We start from the raw sequence: 7,281 nt of genomic DNA, 5'->3' as shown, positions 1-7,281 counted from the left end.
ATCTCTGCTGCTCTCAGTTTCTATCTCTTCTCCTCTTTGTAAAAGATCATTTTCTATTGGTTTTTGTTATCTATTTAACCAATCTCATTTCTTGTCTTTTCTCACGTTTCTTGTCTTCTTGCTCCTGTTTTCTTATTCAATCAATACATTTCTTAGTTCTTGTTTCGCTCGTCCCTTCGTTGTAGAGAAAGAAGTTCGGCACCACATAAACCGAAGTGTCTCTGAGATGCTCAAAAGTAGTTCGGCAATATAAGTGCCGAAGTAACCCCTACTGGTGTCAACTTCGGCGCATCCCTCTTATCGAAGTTATTTATGGAATGTATATTTGAACTTAGGCATTCTAAGTGCCGAAGTAATATCTGTTTATATTAACTTTGGCGTCCTTCGTGCCGAAGTACTTATGTTGTTGTCAATCTTCTATGAATGTGCATGCCCAATAGCTTCAATCGTTTGATTTCATTCAAATCATTGCTAGCAACAAGCATATCATCAATATAAAGCAATAAAACAGTAAGAGAATCATATGCTGAACTTTTGAAGTACATACAATTATCAAAATTACATCTAGAATAACGTCCACCCAAAACAAAATCGTTAAATTTCTTATAATTGTCTAGATGCTTGTTTCAAACCATACAATTCATTTTTCAACTTGCAAACCAAGTTAGGATTGGTTTTGTTATCAAAACATTCACGCTGACACATAAATTTCTTCATCAAGATCACCATACAATAAAACAGTTTTAATATCAAATTGTTTTAGCTCCAAATTCAAATTAGCAACCAAAGATAAAACAACTATAATAGAGTTATGTTCAACAATATGAGCAAAAATTTCATTAAAATCAATACCTAGTTTTTGTCCATAAGCCTTTCACCACAAGTCTGGCCTTATATAGCAGAAGACCATTCACCTCCCACTTAATTGAATATACCCACTTATTCTTCAATGTTTTATTTTCATAAAGTTCCACCCACTCCCATGTATTATTTTCATGCAAAGCATCAATCTCCTTATCTATCGTCTTATGCCACTGTTCAGCATTAGGGCAACAAATAACTTATTAAAAAGAATTAGGTTCACCACTATTAGTATACAAAGCATAATTTAATGAAGGAGAGTACCTTTGTGTCGGACGTGTGGATCTTTTTAATTCTTGCTCATGTGTAACTGATAGGCCTTTTTCATCTTCAAGCAATTTAATGTCATCCTCATAACTAACATCACTTCCATCAAAACTGTCTTAAGCATGAGTTTGAGTATCTTGCACTTGTCGATGTGAAATAATAGGATTTTGGACTTGTATGTGTACAACAAGCCTTTCTTGCTTTGACTCTTCTTGCTTTTTTTCAACAAACATCACATTCTCATTAAAAAGAACATCCCTACTTCTTATGGTCTTCTTTGCAATAGGATCCCAAATGCTATAACATCTATTATCACCATCATAGTCCAAGAAAAACATATATTTTGACTTGACATCTAATTTTTCTATACTTTCACTAGGTACTTGAACATAAGCTTCACACCCAAATGTTCTGAAGTGTTTATTTGACACTTTTTTATCTCTCCACAAAATTTCAGGTATTTCACTATTCAAATGTGCACTGGGCGATCTATTGATCAAATATATAACTGTATTAATAGCTTAAGCTTAAAGTTACTTACCAAGACCTGATTGTGAAAGCATGCTGCCCACACTTTCATTGATTGTCCTATTCATCATCTCAGTGATACCATTTTATTGGGGTGTCCTAGGAACAATCTATTTTGCGAATGTTATTTTCTCTATAAAAAGCATAAAAAGCAATCGAGCAATATTCACTACCATTATCAGTTTACAAGCATTTAATAAATCTATCTGTTTCCTTTTCAACATTGGCTTTGAAAATTTTGAAAACTTCAAAAACTTAATCCTTAGAAGGCAAAGGATACAACCATCACTTTCTAAAATAATAATCTAAAAAGGTTACAAAATAAGAAGCTTTACCAAGAAATTTAATATTAACATGGCTACAAATATCAGAATATATCAATTCTAATGCTTTACTTTTTTTTTTTTTATGAGAAACATTTATTTTGAAACTAACCCTACGCTGCTTACCCACGGCACAATGATCATAAAAATCTAGAAAACAATGCTTAGATATAAGAATAAGGTTTTAACTTTGCAATACCTTCATATCATGCTCACTGAGATGACCCAAACAACTATGTCAAATCTGCATGTCCTCTTGCTTATTAGCTGTAGCAACGATATTCTTTGCAGCATCATTCTTTTGCGTTGTGCAATGAAAAATGTAGAGACTCCCATCTTTTTACCCTTTCAACATTGTCATACAACATCTTGAAATATTCCATGACCCATTTCCAAAACTCATTATGAAATCAGAGTCATTTAATTATCTGACTGAAATGAAATTTTTTTTCAACTCAGGAACATGCTTCACATTTCTCAATGTGTGATTTTTTCCATTTGATTGCTTGATAACAACATTTTCAATGCTCAAAATTTTGCGGGCTTAATCATCACCAAGATAGACAAATCCACCATCCACATCCATGTATGAAGAAAAATATAATCTTTCTAAGCAAACATGAAATAACGCACCAAAGTTCAATACTCAATTATCTTCAGAAGACAATGTTGTGTATACAATACTAAAAGTGACCGCATCTTATCATCAGATACCATACTTGCTTCGACATGGTCATCCTTGCCTTTAGCCTTTTGTTTATTATTCAAAGTATAACAATATTCCTTGTATGATCAGTTTTCTTGCAATACAAATAAGTAATCTTATTGTCCTTTGACTTGGATCTACCTCTACCATGAGATTTACCCTTTTTAAATCTATAGGGTTGATCTCTATGTTGTGTTCTTCATCTATCTTTTCCTATTAATGCTTGATTTGATTTAACAAGCATTTATGTGGATGTCTTTCTAGTCTTTTCATTTAACAAATGAAATAACATCTTTAAATTAAACTTGTTATCCATTGTATTTGTCACAATAACAACCAATGTATCCTAACTAGTAGGTAAAGAACTCACCAAAAGCAAACATAAAACTTCTTTATCAAAATTGACTTTCAAAGGTCTCAATTGTACAGAAATAGAAATAAATTCACTTACATGCGCTATAATCTTTGCACATTCTTTTATTTTTAAAAGAAACAACTTTTCATGGCCTGCATTTTATTTAACACCAAATGATTGTTAGAAAGATTGTTCTAAATACTACCGAAGCTGTGCAAATGTTTTACATTGACAAACATCAAATAAAATTGAAGGTGAAATACATGGTTTAATGTCTGTCAAACATACTTTGTCTAGAATATCTCATTTCCAATCTTCTATTCTAACATGCATGACCTCATTTTCTCGAAGTTGCCGATCAAATTCTTTCACAACAAGATAATATTTTAATTTTTCAAATTCTATTGCCCTTTCCACTTTAAGAAAATTTTAACAAATAAGCACAATAGCAAAATCTATTTCTTCAAAAACACAATGAAGTACAAATCCTAAGCTTTGATACCAGTTGTTGGGATTGATTGCGGTAAAAATACAATAGGAGTTTATCAAACTAATAACTATTGTGCATCACACATTACATAAAACCAACATGGGAAACAATTTAACATCAAAGCAACATCAAGGAATAAAAATACAAAAATATGTGATTTACATAGCATAAAGATTTAGCATGGTTTAACCACAAAAAGTGACCTGCACCACTGGACAATGGTGTGAGGCTTTACTTACCAATTTCGGAATATTAAAAGGTAAAATAAAGCTCAAAACTTCAAAATCCAACAATTCTTTCTCACTAAAAACAAGGCCAAAAAAACAAGCGCCTAGAACACCAAAAAATATGTTCTCTTTGATACTTTCTCACTCTAAAATATGGCACATAGTATACTCACAATGGGCTCAAACTTTTGCTCACTTTCTCTCTCTAAAATAGAGCATACAACAACTTACACGAGAAAACCTAATTGCAGCCAATCTTCCTATCTTTTTCTCACTCTTTCTCTCTTCGTATTCTCTCACTCTCTCTTTCTCAACAAAAAAAGGTTTTCATCCCTTTAGAGAGTAAAGGCCTACAACTTCACAACCATTGGATTGGAAGCAATCCAATAGCCTAAAATGCATGAGAAAAGTCAAATATAAAGAAGCACATATGTGATTTGGCGTCACACATGTAACATAATAATCAGAACACCCTATATATGGCATAGCACCCAATTGTATCATGCAATGACGAAGTATATTGATGTTGGGTACCGTTTCATCTATAAGATGGTAGTTGAGGTGATCTCTTATTGTTGAATATCAACACCAAACATAATGTTGCAGATTTGCTGAAAAACCTTATACCATTATAGAAATTCAAACTATATTTGGACTTGATTAATATGTTATCTAGTTGAGCATCCATGGGATGTGTATGTGGAGAAGGCAGTCAAGGGAAATCTCTTATGGAATTCAAATCAAAGTGAAGATTTGTGGGGATATGTCTTGCCGTGTGGGAGGTATCATTTTAACTTTCCTATTTTTTTGGGATTGGTTTCATTTTGTAATTTTTGTAGGAGCAAGTGCTAGATTTTTTGGAAATACTTTCACATTTTGTTGGGTATGGAATTCTAACCTTCAGGGAATCATTATCTTACTATAGTTAACTCATCCAAAAATAGGATAGTGATTAATTGTGTTTATCGTTGCCATAAAGCGATAACGAAGGTCCCATGTGATTATCTTTTTGAATTTCTTTCTTTCATCTATAAATAAGTACATAGAGAGTGAGAGAGAAAGGTTTAAGGTGTAGAAAATATTTGGATTGTGTGTAGAGTGAGAAGCCTTAAGTGATAAAGAGAAAAAATTAAGAAAGAAAGGCCTTTATGAGATATTGAGTTGTATCATGATTCTCTCGTATAAGAGCCATGTTGCAACTTTTTTTCTATCATTAGTCAATTGATCGTCTTTGCCTATGGATATAATCAAGTATATAACGAACCACGTAAATCTTGGTAGTCTTCTTTATATTATTTCTTTCTTGTTTTGCTTTCTTGCTTGTTTATTGTATGTGGGTGGTTATGTTTTTCTTGCTCTTTACTTGCCAAAAATCAATCGTAGAGTTTTAGAGCTGTCGTGCACAAGGCCCTACCATTTTGGGAGAGATGTGGCTTCTAAGCAGACAAATTTGTGCCTCATTCTACAAATGTCATTCACTACTGTAATGGGAACCAAAAATTTATTTGGAATTTGGTTGCAGAATCAAATGAGGTTAAGGAAGGTTCAAGCGGGAGGAAGGTTATTTCTGAGCCTATTAACAGAGAAAGGAACATAATGCTAATTTTTTGGTGAGTGATGAATTGGATCATATGGCAGTCAAACTTTTTGAATGTAAGGTCGCTCTGCACATTTTTGTATTTCCACTCCTTATTCATAATTTTTTTAATACTATTAATAAAATTTACAACATTAAAAAAAAAGAGAAAAAAAAAAATGCACAACGTCTCCATACTCAAATTCTTACTAATTAGCTACTAGATTAAGAAAATCCCATATGAACAAGATTAACGCTTGGATAAAGCAGCAGCAAAGGTACCCATGCTCGTAGCATGCATGAGAGAACACAAATTGCACGCATACACAACTTCCCCACATACTAATTCTTACTAATTAACGACAATATTAGATCCTTGACATAAACAATAACAAGTCCTAAGAGATCTATTGGGTTTTAAAGGATTGTATATTATGAAACCATTTATCTTTATTACAAGGAGGTCACAATTGCAACTAGCCAATAAATATCAAATTGAATGGCTTTGGTTGTGTATCAAAGTTCGAGAAATTTTTTTGCGAACTTTGAGTCACCCAATTTGAAATCTTATAGACAAAAGTCATTGTGACCTTCTTACATTAAAAGTAAATGGTATCTTTGTATATTTCTCCTTTAATTAAATGTGAACTCCAATCCTGATCCTTAGAGCTTGTTTTTCGTAATTCAATCGAGTTTCGTGATCGTCTCTGGCGTGAAATGGTTTGCCCAGTACCCCACCACTCCCTTCCTGAAGAATGTTTTATTAGGCAGACCACCCAATTGTGCACCTTCCTTCTTGACTTCCATGCTTCTACGCCTCAAAACTGCACATTTTCACTATCTTCTTAACCTCTTCCTCCTCCTCAATGGACTGGCCTATGAACTCAGCTATCTTCTTCACCCCACCCTTTGGATCGGCTTTCATCTGCTCATAAGTAAGAAACAACACTTTATCGGGTCGGTCCTTGCTCACACTACAGTACTCCGATATGTGCTCTAAAAATGGCCCATAACTAAGCTTACCTTCACAGAACTTCTCAAATGGCTCTTCAAAACTCAATGCCTCTGCTGATAAGAATTTGAAGGAGTTCAATTCGGCTGACTCATGTTGAATGAAGTCCCATAGGGCAATGAAGGTGTCTCGGGTTGCGAGTGATGTAAATGATTCGGGAACTGGGGTCTTTCACCGATTCAGGCATGTAGCCAGCCACAAGGGATGTGGGTGCTAAAGAGTCTAGGTTCAGGCCAGATTGAGATATTTGGCACTGGGGTCTTGTCAAATATTGTTAGCTCTACATTTCGAACAAGCAGATGAGTATGGGTAGAGAGAAGGCGCTTTTGTACCTCTTTTTGATGGTTGCTGGCTATGGAGAAGAGGAGGCACTTGAGCCATGTGGTGCCGGTTTTGGGGAAAGACGCGATAAAAATAGCAGTCGGACGGGTGGAGAAGTGTTTGTGAGTGGCTTTTACTCTTTCCAAAAGAGGGGAGAGGTAACAAAAGCCCATGAGGGAGCGACTGGGCAATTCGGTTGGTGGCAGCATCAATAAGATGGCTTGGAGAAAGCTGCAACTCTCCATTGAAGAAGTTTAATCTTATGCAGTGCTTGTAAGAGGAGGAGAGGAAGTGAGAGGAGATACTTTACCACGAAACCATATAAGTCCGGCGAGTGGCTGAGGTCTGGTGCCCCACTTCTAAATAGGGATTGCCATTGCAAAAAGTACTTTTTGAGGTGAGGTTTTATTTTTGTTTTGGTATAGCCTATGCCTTAGAGAAACTTTATCCTAAGTTTAAAGGAGGGGGTTTTAGCTTCTTTTTTCAAAGATTTATTTTAGGCTAGTGATGCATTAAGATGAAACTCATCTCAAAGCTCTCTCTTCTAATAACTCCCTCTTGCAGTCTCAAACTAGTCATTAATAAGTCCTCTACTTAACATTCAAAAACTAAGGG

The 7,281-nt window shown here is 34.6% G+C and overlaps 1 pseudogene across 1 annotated transcript; it reads right to left on the bottom strand.

Annotated features, from left to right (window-relative positions):
- Positions 1–6,017: 6,017 nt before the first annotated feature.
- On the bottom strand, positions 6,018–6,998 carry LOC18447899 (cytosolic sulfotransferase 17 pseudogene; annotated as a pseudogene). Its single transcript, XR_016049405.1, has one exon. The product of XR_016049405.1 is annotated as a cytosolic sulfotransferase 17 pseudogene (transcript).
- Between the last annotated feature and the right edge of the window lie 283 nt (positions 6,999–7,281).

This window comes from Amborella trichopoda, chromosome 2, assembly GCF_054954075.1.
Source record: "Amborella trichopoda isolate Santa Cruz 75 chromosome 2, AtrichopodaSantaCruz75HAP2 v2.0, whole genome shotgun sequence".
NCBI classification, from domain to species: domain Eukaryota; kingdom Viridiplantae; phylum Streptophyta; class Magnoliopsida; order Amborellales; family Amborellaceae; genus Amborella; species Amborella trichopoda.
The sequence above is the reverse complement of the archived record's forward strand: the minus strand, read 5'-3'. Positions and strand labels throughout refer to the sequence as shown.